Below are 15,991 nucleotides of genomic sequence, written 5' to 3'. Positions count from 1 at the left end.
AGTAGTTATGACTACACAGGCTTCTCAAAATTCAAGAACTACAACCTAAAAGAAGTAAATTGTACTATATGTAAATTATACCTCAGTAAACTTGACTGAAAATATTTCTAAAAACTAATGGGGGTGAGGGAGGGGAGATAAAAGGGCCAGGTCCAAGAATTTGCATTTTTAATTTGTTCCCCAGGTAATTCTGATGCAGGCTGTCCACAGTCCACAGGCTGAGAAGCACTGCTAATGTTTGGATCGCATCACAGTACCTTTATCCTTTTTGCCACACACAATGTGCGCACTTTCGGAATGGAGTATCTTTTCACAGAGTTCAGTAGGAGGGTAAGAGCACAAAATATGCTCACTGGGTGTCCTGTAAGGCTGGCAGTGAGACTTCAAAAAAAAAAAGATAAGGTGTGTTCCTGCTTTAAAAAAAATGGTTTTAGAACTTGTAAATGCAACAGTCCTCTAGTAATGCTGTATTCACCTTCTGTTGCTGCCACAACAAGTTACCAAAAATGTAGTGGCTTAAACAACACAAATTACACTTCCGGTGAGTCTACAATGGCTTGGCAGGGCTGCATTACTTCTGGAGGCATTAGGGGAGAATCTATTTCCTTGCCTTTCTTGGCTTCAAAAGGAAGCCTGCATTCCCCGGCTTGTGGCCTGCTCCCATCTTCAAAACCTGAAATGGCCCGTCGAGTTTTCCCATCTCAAAATCCTTAACATAATCACATCTGCAAAATCCCTTTGCCATGGGTAACATATTCATAGGGTTTGGGCATTACGATGTTGACATCTTTAAGGGGTCTGTTATTCTGCCTACCACATACACCTAAGCAGAGTCTAGGCAAGTGCTTAGGTATAAGACAAGAAAAGCAAATCACTCATCTGTTTTCAAGCTTAACTGATTTGAATACAATTAGGAAGGTCACATTTTCTTATGGTCCAAACAGACTGAAAAGTCAGTTCATTAACATGATTGTAAAAACTGATAAAGCTATACAGGATTACCTAAGACGGTATGTTGCTTCCTTTTACCTTCACTACTGATACTCTTGGACAACCAGAAACAACTATAAAAGAGATGTGTTTGCTTTTTTAGACACACACACACACACACATCTTATTTTCCTCAGTTTTACTTTTGAGCATTAGCACTTTTGTGAGGGGTGCCTGGGTGGCTTAGTCAGTTAAGCAACCAGCTCTTGATTTCGGCTCAGGTCATGATCTCTGGGTCGTGAGATCAAGCCCTGCTTGGGCTCCGCTGAGCATGGAGCCTGCTTGTGAATCTCTCTCCCCCTCTGCCTCTGTCCCACCTCCCCACCTATAAAAAAATAAGTAAATAAGACCCAGTGAAACTCAAAGAAAACAAAAGTGGACCATAAACTTCCCAGGCAATAAGCCTTGTTGGGGGGGGGCGGGGGGGGGGGCGGGGGGGGAGGGGAAGCCGATATATACCTGCATAAGATTAGAAAATTTAAATAATATGCCACCCATATTTCTTCTTTGGTGAGTGTCTGTACAATTTTTTTGCTTACCTTTTTATTTATTTTACTATTACCAAATTTTAAGTTTTGTTTTTTATATTCTGGTTGCCATTTCTTTATCAAATACATGTTTTGCAAATACTTTTCCCCCCCTGGTCTATGGCTTGTCTTTTTATTTCCTTAGCACAGCTTTTCAAACATCCAAAATTTTTAATTTTGACAAAACCCAATTTATCAAATTTTTTCTTTTGTGGTTCATGTTTTTTTGTGTCCTAAGAAATCTTTGTCTAAGATTCCAAAGACTTTCCAGGTTTTCTTTCAGAACAGCAGTGTACAATAAAGCTTTCTGTGATGATGAAAATGTGCTATCCTCCAAGCTAACCTATACACTAGCTATAGCGAACGGCACACAGCTACTGAGGACTTGACATGTGGCTAGAACTAAGAGCTGAATTTTAAAATTGTATTTAGTTTTAATTATTTAAATTTAAATAGCCACATGTAGCTACCATATGGACAGGAAGTTCTAGAAGTGTTATAGTTTTGATTTTACATTTTGGTCTATGATACATTTTGAGTTAATTTTTGTATGTGTTTGAAGTATGGATCAGGGTTCATTTTTTAAAAATACGGACATCCAATTATTCTAGCACCATTTTGTGAAAAGACTACCTTTCACTCCAGTGAGTTATCTTGGCACCTGTGGCCATGTTTATGTCTTTTTCTGAACTCTGTATTCTGTTCCATTGACCTATATGTCTATCCTTTCACCAGGATCACCCTTCCTTGGTATATGGTCAACTGACCTTCAACAAAGGCGTCCAGAATACAAAATGGGGAAAGGATGGTCTCTTCATCAAATGGTGCTGAGAAAACTGGACATCCACATGCAAAAGAATAAAACTGAATTCTTATCTGATACCATATACAAAAATCTACTCAAATGGATTAAAAACTTAAATGTAAGACCTGAAACTGAAAAACCCTAAGGGGTGGGGGGTGGGGGGGCGGGAACAGGGAAAAGCTTCATGACACTGGTCTTAGCAATGATTTCTTGAATATGACACCAAAAGGATAGGCAGTAGATGCACAAATAGAAAAGCTGGGACTACAACAAACTAAAAAGCTCCTGTACAGCAAAGAGAACAATCAACAGAGTGAAAAATCAATCTATCAAAACGGAGAAAATATTTTGCAAATTTATAAGGGATTAATATCCAAAACATTTAAGGAACTCTTACAACTCAAAAGCAAAAAAAACACAAATAATTTGATTAAAAATAGGCAAGAAATTTGAACACTTTTCCAAAGAAGACATACAAATGGCCAGTAAACATATGAAAAGATGCTCAACATCATTAGACATCAGGGAAATGCAAATAGAAACACAATGAGCTAACACCTCACACCTGTTAGGATGGCCATTATCAAGAAAACAAAGTAACAAGTATAGAGAATGTGGAGAAACTGAAACCCTTGTACACTGTTGATGGAAATGTAAAGTGGTATAGCCACTATAAAAAAAAAATATGAAGGTTACTCAAAAAATATATAAAATAGGGGCACCTGGGTGGCTCAGTCATTAGGCGTCTGCCTTCAGCTCAGGTCATGATTCCAGGGTCCTGGAATCAAGCCCTGCATTGGGCTCCCTGCTCCGCGGGGAGCCTGCTTCTCCCTGTCCCACTCCCCCTGCTTGTGTTCCCTCTCTTGCTGTGTCTCTCTCTGTCAAAATAAATAAAATCTTAAAAATATATATATACATATATGTGCGTGTATATATATATACATATATATAAAATAAAACAACCATATGATACACCAATCCCATTTCTGGGTATTAATCCAAAAGAATTGGGGGCACCTAGGTGGCTCAGTTGGTTGGGTGTCTGCCTTCAGTTCATGTCATAATCTCAGGATCCTGGAATGGAGCCCTGCATCAGGCTCTCTGCTCAGTGGGGAGTCTGCTTCTCCCTCTCCCTCTGTGCTCCTCTCTCTCTCTCTCAAATAAATAAAATCTTTTAAAAAGAAAAAAGTCCAAAAGAAGTGAAATCATGTTCTCAAAGAGATATCTGCGCTCCAGATTTACTACAGCATTATTCACAATAGCCAAGAGGTAGAAACAACCTAAATGTCTGTTGACAGATAAATGGATAAAGAAAACATGGTATATACAAACAATGGAATATAATTCAGCCATAAAAAGGAAGGAAATCTTGTCATATGCCAGAAAATAGATGGAAGTTGAGGACATTATGCTAAATGAAATAAGCCAGTCATGGGCAATTATTGCATGATTCCACTTATATGAGGTTCTAAACTAGTCAAAAGTCATCAAAGCACAAAATACAATAGTGTTGCCAAAGTCTGAGAAGAGGTGGAAACAAGGAGTCACTATTCAACGAGTATAAACTTCCAGTCATGCAAGATTGAAAAGTTCTAGAGAGCTGCTATACACTATACCTACAGTTAATAATCTGTATTGTACACTTAAAAATTTATTAAGGGTAGAGCTCATGTTCTGTGTATGTTTTACCACAGATTTAAAAAAATCACACAGTCTTAATTACTATAACTTTATAGTAAGTCTTGAAATCAGGTAGTATGAGTCTTCCAACTTGGCTTTTCTCTTTCAAAATTGTTTTGGCTGTAGTAAGTTCTTTGCTTCTCTATATAAATGTTAGAAACAGCCTATTGAACCACATAAATATAAAGGATTATAAGAGGCTACTACAAAAATTATATGCCAACAAATTGTACAATCTAGAAAAAAAAATGGATAAATTCTTAGAAACAATCCTCCAAGATTGAATTAGGAGGAAATAAAAATCTGAAAAGAAATTAGTAGAAAGTAATGAAATTAGGGGCACCTGGGTGGCTCAGTCAGTTAAGCATCTGCCTTCAGCTCAGGTCATCATCCCAGGGTCCCAGGATCAAGCCCCATGTCAGGCTCTCTGCTCAGTGGGAGCCTGATTCTCCCTTGGTCTCTGCCTGACACTCCCCCTGCTTGTGCACTTTGTCAAATAAATAAATAAAAATCTTTTTAAAAAAGTAATTAAATTAAATCAGTAATCAAAAAACTCCCCCAAAACAAAAGTTCAGGAAAAGATGGCTTCATAGGTAAATTCTACCAAACATTTTAAAGAGTTAACACCTATCCTTCTCTAACTATTCCAAATAATTGAAGAGAAAGGAATGCTTCTAAATTCATTCTACAAGGCTAGCATTACCCTGATAACAAAACCAGACAAAGACCCTACAAAAAAGAAAATTACAGGCCAATATCCCTGATGAACACAGATGCAAAACTCCTCAACAAAGTATTAGCAAATGAATTCAACAATACACTAAAAGGATCATTCACCACAATCAAGTAAGATTTATTCCAGAGATGCAAGGATGGTTCAATATCTGCAAATCAATTAATATAACACATTAATAAAGGGTAAAATATCATCTTGACAGATGCAGAAAAATCATCTGACAAAATTCAACATCAATTCATGATAAAAGCTCTCAACAAAGTGGGTGTAGCGAGAACATACCTCAACATAATGAAGTCCACAAATGATAAACCCACAGCTAACATACTCAGTGGTAAAAAGATCAAAGCTTTTCTTCTAATATCAGGAACAGAACAAGGATGTCCACTTTTACCACTTTTATTCAACAATGTACTGGAAGCTGTAGCCTTAGTATCAGACAAGTAAAAGGAATAAAAGGTATCCAAATCGGTAAAGAAGTAAAATTGTCACTATTTGCAGATGATATGATACTACATATAGAAAATCCTAAAGACATCACCAAAAACTATTAGAACTAATCAATGAATTCAGTGAAGTTGCAGGATACAAAATTAACATACAGAAATCTGTTGTGTTTCTATATACAAATAACATACTTGAAAAAGAAAAATTAAGATAACAATTCCATTTACCATTACATCAAAGAGAATAAAATACCTACGAATAAATTTAACCAAGGAGGCAAAAGATTTATACTCTGAAAAGTATAAGATACTGATAAAATAAACTGAGTATGACACAAATGAAAGATATACCATGCTTATGGTTGAAAGAATATTGTTAAAATGTCCATAGTACCCAGGGATGCGTGGGTTATTCAGTTGGTTTAGCATCTGACTCTTGGTTTCAGCTCAAGTCATGATCTCAGGTTCATGGGATCAAGCCCTGCATCAGGCTCTGCACTCAGTGGGGAGTCTGCTGGAGATTCTCTCTCTCTCTCTTCCCCCCTCTCTCCCTGCTTGTGCTCGCTCATTCACTCTCTAAAGTAATAAATAAATCTTAAAAAATAAAATAAAATGTCCATACTACCCAAAGCAATTCATAAAGATTTAGCAAAAATTCCATGCAATCCCCATTAAAATACCAGTAACATTTTTCACATAACTAGAATAATCCTAAAATTTGTATGGAACCACAAAAGACCCCAAATAGCCAAAGTAATCTTGAGAAAGATCAAAGATGGAGGTATCACATTCCCAGATTTCAAACTATACTACAAAGCCATAGTAATTAAAACAATATGGTACTGGCACAAAAACAGACTCATAGATCAATGGAACAGAGTAAAGACCCCAGAAATAAACCCATGCTTATGTGGCCAATTAATCTACAACAAAGGAGGAAAGAATATGCAATGGGAAAAAGACACTCAGCTCAATAAATGGTGATGGAAAACCTGGACTGCTACATGGAAAAAACGAAACTGGACCACTTTCCTACACTATATGCAAAAATAACTCAAAACGCATTAAAGACCTAAATGTGAGACCTGAAACCATAAAACTCCTAAAAGAAAACATAGGCAGTACATTCCTGGACACTGCTCTGAGCAGTATGTTTTTGGATCTGTCCCCTCAGGCAAGGGAAACAAAAGCAAAAATAAACTATTGTGACTACATCAAGCTAAAAAGCTGGGTACAGTGAAGGAAATCATCATCAAAATGAAAAGGCAACCTACTGAATGGGAAAAGATATTCGAAAATGATATATCTGGTAAGGGGCTAATATCCAAAATACATAAAGAACTCCTACAACTCAACACAAAACAAATCCAAATCAATTAAAAAATGTGAAGATCTGAATAGACATTTTTCCAAAGAAGACATACAGGGCCAACAGACACATGAAAAGATGCTTGACATCAATAATCATCAGGGAAATACAAACCAAAACCACAATGAGGTATTACCTCATACCTGTCAGAATGGCTTAGAATGAAAAAGAAATAACAAGTGTTGATGAGGATGTGGAGAAAAGGGAACCCTCATGTACTGTTGGTGGGAATGTAAACTGTGCAGCCACCACGGAAAAGAGTATGAAAGTTCCTCAAAAAATTAAAAATAGAAATACCATATGATCCAGTAATTCTACTTCTGGTTTACCAAAAGAAAATGAAAACACTGATTTGAAAAAATACATGCATCCCTATGTTTCTTGCAGCATTATTTACAATAGCCAAGATATGGAAGCAAACCAAGTGTCCATCCATAGATGAATGGATAAAAAAAAATGTTGTATGTATGTATGTATGTATGTATGTATGTATGTGGAACATTACTCAGCCATAAAAAGGAATGAAATCTTGTCATTTGCGGAAACATGGATCTAGAGGATATTATGCTAAGTGAAATGAGTGAGACAGGCAAAGACAAATACCATATGATTTCACTTATATGTGGAATCTAAAAAACAAATGAACAAACAAGACAGAAACAGAGTCACAGATACAGAGAACCAACTTGTGGTTGCCAGAGTGGAAGGGGGCAGAGGGATGAGGAAAACAGGTGAGGGGGATTAAGATGAACAAATACCAGTTACAAAATAAGTAACAGAGATATGAAGTACAGCATAGGGAATACAGTCAATAATATTGTAATTTTGTATAATGAGAGATAACTATACTTATCATGGTAAGCACTTCCTAACATGTATAAATGTTGAATCATTATGCTGTACACCTGAAACTAATATAACATTCTATGTCACCTATATTTCACTAGAAAATAAATAAATTTTAAAAAATAGCCCAGGGGCACCTGGGTGGCTAAGTCAGTTAAGTGGCCAACTCGATTTTGGCTCAGGTCATGATCTCAAGGTCCTGGGATCGAGCCCCTCATTGGGCTCCAAGCTCAGCAGGGAGTCTGCTTGAGGATTCTTTCTCTCTTTCTCCTTTTGCCCCTCACCCTGCTTACACACACACTCTCTCTAAAATAAGTCTTAAAAAAAAAACAAAATAAAAACAAAAATAACAACCTGATTTCCACAAAGAAAACTACTAACACTGTGATTATAATTTCACAAGAACATATACAGCAATTTGGTAAGAAATGACATTTTGACAATATTCAGTCTTCCAATCCATGAACACAGTCCATCTCGCCACTAATTTAGATCTCCTTTGATTTCTGTCATCAGTTTTGTAGTTTTCAGCATACAAATCTTGCATATATTTTGTTATATTTATCACTAAGTACTTTGTTTTGATGCTATTGTAAATAGCACTTTAAAAATTTTCAAGTTCAAAATGTTTGTTGTTAGAAAAGTAGGATTAATTTTCATATATTGACCTTGTATCTTGTGACCTTGCTAAACTTCCTACTACAGTAGATTTTTTGTAAATTCTTTGGAATTTTCTACATAGACAATCATGCTGTCTACCAATAGAGGCATTTTATTTCTCCCTTTCCAATCTATATGCCTATTTCTTTTTCATGCCTTATTGCACTAGCTAGGATCTCCAGAAAAAAAATGATGAATAGGAGTGGTGACAGCCAAAATCCTTGATTTGTTCTATCTTAGGGGGATAAAAATCAGTCTTTTGCTTTAAGTATGATGTTGGCTGTCGGTGTGTCATACATGGACTTTATCAGGTAGAGGAAGTTCACTTTTATTCCTACTTTTCTGAGAGTTTTATCAGGAATTAATGATAGATGTTAGTAAAGTGCTTTTTTTGCATCTATTGAGATGATCATATGGTTTTTCTTCTTCAGTCTGTTGATACGGTATACTGCATTGACTGATTTACAAATAGCCAACCAACCTTGCATCTTGTGATAAACCCCACTTGGTCAAGACATATTTACTCTTCTTTTTATGCAATGGATCTTTTCTCAATTATTTTGTGATAAAATACACGTAACATGTATTTTTTTTATGGTTGCCATCCCTCTGCCCCCTTCCACTCTGGCAACCACAAAATAAATACATGTACATGTAACATAAAATTTACCATCATGACATTTTTAGGTGTATAGTTCAGTGGCATTATAGAAATTCAAAACGTATGCAACCATCACCACCATCTATCGCCACAGCTCTTTTCATCTCACAAAACTAAAACTTTGTACTCATTAAACAATAAATCCCCATTCTCCCTTCCCTCAGCCCCTGCAAAACACTATTCTATTTTCTGTCTTTATGAGTTTGACTCCTCTATCTCATGTAAATGGAATCATATGGTATTTGTCTTTTTGTGATTGTCTTACTTCATTTAGCACAATGTCTAAGGGTTTATCCATGTTGTAGCATATGTGAGAATTTCCTTCCTTGTTAAGGTGAATAATATTCCACTGTATGTATATACCACATCTTGCTTATCCATTTATTTGTTGATGTACATTCTGGAGTACTTTTACATTTTAGCTATTGTGAATAATACTGCTATGAACATAGGTACAAAATCTCTCTTTAAGACCCTAGTTTCAGGGGTGCCTGGGTGGCTCAGTCATTAAGCATCTGCCTTTGGCTCAGGTCATGATCCCAGTGTCCTGGGATCGAGCCCCGCATCGGGCTCCCTGCTCAGGGGGAAGCCTGCTTCTCCCTCTCCCCACTTGTGTTCCCTCTCTCGCTGTGTCGCTCTTGTCAAATAATAAAAATCTTTTAAAAATAAATATCTTTAAAAAAAAAAAGACAGTAGTTTCAATCCTTTTGGGTGTAAACTCAGAAATGGAATTGCTGGGTCATATGGTAATCCTATTTTTAATTTTTTGGGTAACTACCATACCATTTTCCATAGCAGCTCTCATTCTATATTCCCATCAACAGTGCACAAGAGTTTCAATTTCTCCACATCCTCACCAACACTTATTATTTTTATTTATTCATTTATTTTTGATGGTAGCTATCCTAATGGGTATAAGTTAATACTGGCCTCATAAAATTAGTGGGAGAGTGTTCTTTCCTCTTCTATTTCTGGAAGAGTTTGTATAGAATTGCTATTATTTTTTCCTTAAATACTTGTAGAACTGGCCAGCGAAGCTATCAGAGTTGTCCTATGGGAAAGTTTTCAGATTGTCTATTACTTAAGTTTTGGTAGTCTTTTAAGAAATTTGTCCATTTCATCTAAGTTATCAAATTTATTGACATAAATTGCTAATATTCCCTATTAGCATTTTAATTTCTGTAGAACATACAGTGATGTTCTCTTTTTCATTCTTAATATTAACATTTGTATCTTCTGTTTTTTGCTGACAAGTCTTCTAGAGGTTTGTCAATTTCATCTTTCCAATACCAGCTTCTGGCTTTACGGACTTTTTTTATTTTTGTTTCAAACTTTATTTCTGCCCTGCACTATTTCCTACTAATTTCTGCTTCTTTGGGGCTTAATTTGCTCCTCTGTTTTTTAGTTTCTTAAGGTGGAAGCTGAGATCATTGATTTCAGGTATTTTTTGTTTCTTTTCTAATCTAAGTATTTTTAATGCTATGCATTTCCCTCTAAGCACTGCTTTAGCTTAGTCCCATATATTTTGCCATTCCATTCAAAATAATTTTTAATTTCCCTATGCCTTTGCTTTGGCTCATGGGTTTAGAGGTGTGTTAATTTCCAAATATTTGGAAATTATCCAGATATTGCTATCAATTTCTCATTTAATTCATTTGTGACCAGGGAAATAACACTTCTTTAAATTTGTTGAGGTTCATTTTATGGTCCAGAATGTCTAACTTTGTGAATTTTTCATATATACTTGAAAAAGAATGTGTATTCTGCTGTTGTTGCATGGAGTATCCTCTCGAAGTCAATTTAATCAAGTTGGTTGGTAGGGCTGTTTAGGTTTTCTACATCCCTATTCATCTTCTACTAGTTCTATGGGTTACTGAAGGAGGACTATTGACATCTCCAACTGAAATTGTATATTTGTCTATTTCACCTTTTGGTCCTTTCAGTTTTTGTGTTAGGTGTTTTCACATTTATGACTGTTACGTGTTCTTGATGAATTTACCCCTTATTCATTATGCAATGCTCTTCATCTATCCTAGTAATATTTCTTGTTCTGACATCTACTTTGTCCGGTATTAGTATAGCCACCTCATCTCTCTTTTCATTAGTGTTTTGGATAGTATATGTTATCTCCTTTTACTTTTAATGTATTTATGTCTTTATATTTAACTTGGATTCAAAAAATGTTGAGCAATTCCCTTCATCTTTTTTTTTCCATTTCTCACATGAATTAAGCAACACCTATATCAAAGTGATATAGGAGAACTAGATAAAAGGAGATAAAGTAAAAGCATTTTGTAAATCAAACAATGGTACATACACATATATATCATTATATACAAGTATACATGTATCATAAACTAATCCATGGTGCCCAAAGTCTAATGGCTTACTTTTATCCATCAGTGCTAATTTCCTACATTTTCAAATTTACTAGTTTTATTTTAATGAAACAGAATAAACAAATTTACCTTTCCTTTTCTGAAGTCAAAAACCCTTGTTTTGTTTTTTCTTTCTTTCTTTTTTTTTTTTTTTAAGATTTTATTTATTTATTTGACAGACAAGAGAAGGAACACAAGCAGGGGAGAGGGAGAAGGAGAAGCAGGCTTCCCGCTGAGCAGGGAGCCCGATGCGGGGCTTGATCTCAGGACCCTGGGATCATGACCTGAGCCGAAGGCAGATGCTTAATGACTGAGCCACCCAGGTGCCCCCAAAAACCCTTGTTTAAAACCCTCATCATCCAGGGGCGGCTGGGTGGTTCAGTCGGTCAGGCATCTGCCTTCAGCTCAGGTCATGATCTTGGGGTCCTGGGGTTGAGCCCAGCAATGGGCTCCCTGCTCAGCAGGGAACCTGCTTCTCACTGTCTCTCTCTGTGTGTGCATGCTCTAATAAGTAAAATCTTAAAAAAAAATAATAAAACCCTCATCATCCAATATCAATTTTATGAGCAAATTCTTAAATACTTGTTATGTGTTAAATTAAAATTCTTGATCCCTTTAATAAAGTGAGAAAATAATCAGTTGTGGCTAAGACCTACACTAACATTGCAAGATTATTTCATTTGAAACAAAGAAAAAATAAAAATGTTAAAGAAAACGAGTACTCTCAAAGAAACACTATAAATATCCAGGATTTCTATCACAATTGAAAGGCATAACTTTCCAGGAAGATTCTTTTCTCTTAAAAAAAGAAACAAAAAAACAGGGCCTCTGGGTGGTGCAGTCGGTTAAGTGTCTGCCTTCAGCTCAGGTCATGATCCCAGGGTCCTGGGATCAAGTCCCGCATCAGGTCCCTGCTCTTCTCCCTCTCCCTCCGCCTGCTGCTCCCCCTGCTTGTGCTCTCTGTCAAATAAATAAATAAATAGAGAAAACAGGTCATAAATGTCCTGGGGTGGAGGAACATATAATAAACAGTTTTATTCCCCAGTGTCCAAAATGATGAAGTGAAATAATGGATATAAATGATATATATAAATTGTCAATAGTACATGCTCAACAAATGTCTATTATGATTGTTGCAATTACTCAGCTACTACAGTGTGTTAAATAATGTATGTTGAACTGAAATAGTGAGTGAGACCAAGGACAACTAATTCTTTAAAGCCAATTTCAGGAAACTGAAACATCTGCATGTAAACTCTACAAGTGTTTACAATACTAAAATGAAAAACTGAAAATAAATGAAAAAGTTCCTGGAATCTCTCAGAGGCTTTCAATTAGATAGCATCAATCAAATGGCTACTTTTTCCAACAAAGACCTATATGGGGACAAGCTACCAACTTTTAGCAAACATCTTCCACTCACTTAAAAGGTCAAGATCAATCAGCTATTTATACATCCTTTAGACACAAGGCATCACATACTATGTGTAGTCATGGTAGGCTTACCAAAAAACTAGTCATATTCTGGCAAAGCATGTTGTATGATAAACAGACCATAAACAGAAACTATCACTGGCACTTGGGCAAAATCCAGCTGGGTTTCTTTATCCCTGATCCCGGTTTCAGCTGCAGGTTTTTTCCAGAAAGAACAGTAGCTTGATTTACTCAACACTCTGCTAAAGTCAGGGTGTGGTCATCCTTCTCTAAATAATATTACAAATGGATTTTCCTGAACTCTTGTAGCAACAGGATCTTAAAGTGGTTACTGGTAAGAAAAGGTGAGATTAAGGTCAAAATGCACATCTATACAAAAGTAATAAATTAGTTTTCAAGGACCACCTAGAAACAATGGAGGCAGGGTATTATGGAGACCAAAATAAAGAGTTAATACAACAAAGCCCACTAATACTTTTCAAGCTTTCAACATGGGGCCACAGTAACAGTTGAAGAGTATGTTTTTGCCGGCTTTCCTGTTAAGTAAGGACAATTTCATCCCGAATTGTTACAATACACTATTAACTGCCCCCACATACAAATCAACCAGTTTCCTTCTTGGTCATCAGAACAGGTCTAAACGTCAGAGTGAATTCAGAAAAATCAACTAAATCTCTCCTTCACCTGTTCTAAAACACTACCAACTAGGGATTCAGAAAGTAAGACGCAGCAGCTTTTTCTAAGGCAGGGACAAATAGGAATGTGTTTAATCAATGATCGCATTCCTTCCCTCTGGCTAGCCCAGAGAATAAAAATCAACCTCTGTTCTGCGGGTGTGCACCCAGCTCCTACCTTGTGCTCGCATTCCCCCAGACATCCCAGCTGCTTTGAAATGAGCAACTGTACGGAGAAGCCCTTTGCGCCGCCTGAAGCTCGTCGCAGTGTTAGGAGACCACTACGTGCCAAGGACGACGCTTACCACTCCACGCTACCTTTTCATTACCTTTGAAGCACCTTCTGTCCCTGGCAAGGAAACTGAGTCCCAGGCTCACACAGGCAGGGCGGCCAATCCACCAGGAGGGCCCACTCCAGGGCCCTGGCATAAACCACCGTGGAACTTTCATCTCGCTCAGTGCACCCGTTTTCCTGAGGGCAAGGGTATGGCTTAGGTGCCCTAAATACTCACTAGGCAGGTAGTGCTTGTGACGTGAGCTTTCTTTTCTTCTTGGCCACTCGCAGGTCGCAAGCCCTCTAGAAGAGTGGGGAAACTGAGGCGCGGGTAAAGTGATTTGCCATTGGTCACAGAGCCCGTAATAGGCAGAGAGAGGGCTAGAAGGCTGATCTTTGCGATCCTCAACGTCCGTTTGTAACACGGCCCAGAGTCCCTACCTGGGTTACCTGGCCCTAGGCTCCCGCTGACTTTCACGGGAAAGGGCCTAGGGCCGGGGCGCTCCCCACCTGGATCGTTTTCCCGTCAGCAGCCTCCGTCGACCGGAGAGAGCTGCGGCCCGCCCGGCGGCCCCACCCGCCGCCAGCTGCACGGCACCGCGCCAGGCATGTGTTGCCTGTCCGCAGGCACTCCCTCCTCCGCCTTCACCCCTCTACCACCTTCCGCCCTCGCCCCAACCCAGCCGAGCGCCCGCGCGCGCCTGCCCACGGCCCGTGGGCCCGAGGGCCGACTGCTCACGTGGGCCTCCACGTGGCCCCGCCGCCACCAATGGCAAAACAGGGCCTCCCGTTTGCCACGCCCCTCGGTGCCCCGCCCCCTGGAGGGAAAGCTGGACTCGGGGCTGGCCCGTGCACCTCCCCGCTGCGCCGGCTGTGCCTGCTTTGCCGCGTGCTGTGTATGCGCGTGGGCAAGGTCGGGGGTTGGGGGGTGTCGTCGAAACGCGGTTGAGGCAGCTGAAGCCACAAGCTCTAGGGGGAGGCGGGGGCGTCGGGGAAGGCCTAGATGGGGAAAGGGCCGTTTCCCAGGAAAAGGAAGGAAATGGGTATCACCTGCTGCACACACTGCCCTTTCGGGGGAAGTCAGAAAGAACGGCTCCAGGTTTTCCCATTTTATGGTTAAATCACTCGAACCCCCGCAAACTCCGTCACGTCAGGAACATCAGCAATTACTTCGCAGTAGCTGCACACGGAGCAGTAATGATCATCTCTTGAGCACTGCCGGGGGCCAAGTCTGTGATCTTCCAGGAGGAATAGCCGGCTCATAGAGCTCATCTCATCCGAGGGCCCCCACCTGGCCCGTGGCCTTCTCTATCGGCTAGTCCGGGGCCCGCTTCGAACTTCAGTGGCACTTAGACTTCTGTCATTAACTTAATTCAATTACAGGTATCCTCGGGCAGCTTTCTCGTGGATGGTTTTATGAAGAAAAAATAGGACTATATCTAGACCACGTTGCTATGTCCGAAACCGACATACGTACCTAGGTCAGCTGTGTATATTCTTATGTCACAGGTCCCTCAATTAAGCCACATGCCCCTTAAGAACACGAAGTATTTTTGTTGTTTTTAACACTGCTTAGAAGCTGTCATGATGGCCTATGGTAACATGGGAAATTGCTGATACGGGACTTAGCCGAACATATGTCCCCCATTTGTCATATTTGGCAGCATATAGTTGTGCTTGATTATGAATTCCCATGCACAGTACTTTTAGGTTGTTACCTGGGTGCAAATATCATGGGGAAATAGCTCCAGATCTGCTATTCTACCTCCAAACTTCATTTTCTTCTTAATACAGAATTGCTACTCCTGTTTCTCTTTCTCTCATCTCTTAGGGTGAGTAGTTTCACTGAAGATTTTTGTCAGACAGTTGTAAGAAAGGGAGAAGGATTAAGGAACAATGAGAACTGAACCGATAAAAAAACCTTTACTGATTTGAGATCTTAATGTTCTGGTTCCTCTTTGGCACCCTCTCCTCCTAAGATTTTAGAACTCATTGACTGTTCGCCGAATGCTTTTAATCGCATCTTTCTTCATAATGTTTCCTGCATTTGGATTTGTATAGCCTGAGTTGAAATTTTGGCGGAATGGAAGCACTGGAAATAGGGTGTGTGGGGAGACAGTGTCGTGTGTTAAGGAGGATAAGAAAATTCTGGTGAGGGGAGATAAGTAGAGCTTAGAGAAAGAATGAAGACAAAAAAAATAGACTGGGTGGCAGATCTAGCAGATTCTTCTATCCTCTAATAGTAATGATATTCTTGGGCATGAAGATTTGTACATTGTTTATGATGACAAAAAAACATTACCATTTCCTCATCTGAGGAGTCCTGCGAGTTCTGGCAATAAAGCTGGAAGGACATAAGGAGGGTTTGATAGTTTAGTACAAGAAAGATAATCTGGGACAAGAAAGATAATCTGGGATCCAGTAGATCTCAGTGCATATTGTTTTAGTGTCTCCACACTACCCCCCAAGTTGAAAATCAAAGACTATGGGGAAGGAGTAACTGGGTAAGGT

At 38.8% G+C, this 15,991-nt stretch overlaps 1 protein-coding gene and 1 long non-coding RNA gene across 2 annotated transcripts in view; one reads left to right on the top strand and one right to left on the bottom strand.

Annotated features, from left to right (window-relative positions):
- The window catches only part of ITPR1 (inositol 1,4,5-trisphosphate receptor type 1), a 338,656-nt gene extending 336,233 nt beyond the window's left edge, over positions 1 to 2,423 (top strand). Inside the window, exon 60 of the mRNA XM_064593522.1 lies at positions 2,253 to 2,423. The gene's annotated coding sequence lies outside the window, so the exon portion shown is untranslated. The remainder of the gene's footprint in view (positions 1 to 2,252) is intronic.
- Positions 1 to 14,401, bottom strand: part of LOC123833610 (uncharacterized) — a 47,977-nt gene extending 33,576 nt beyond the window's left edge. The window contains exon 1 of the long non-coding RNA XR_006788306.3: positions 13,719 to 14,401. This is a non-coding gene — a long non-coding RNA (uncharacterized LOC123833610). The remainder of the gene's footprint in view (positions 1 to 13,718) is intronic.
- Between the last annotated feature and the right edge of the window lie 1,590 nt (positions 14,402 to 15,991).

Source organism: Mirounga angustirostris, unplaced genomic scaffold (genome assembly GCF_029215605.1).
Source record: "Mirounga angustirostris isolate CCGP_5_RB_7025 unplaced genomic scaffold, mMirAng1.0.hap1 SCAF_1, whole genome shotgun sequence".
Classification (NCBI taxonomy): Eukaryota; Metazoa; Chordata; class Mammalia; order Carnivora; family Phocidae; genus Mirounga; species Mirounga angustirostris.
This window is presented reverse-complemented; position numbering and strand designations above follow the sequence as displayed.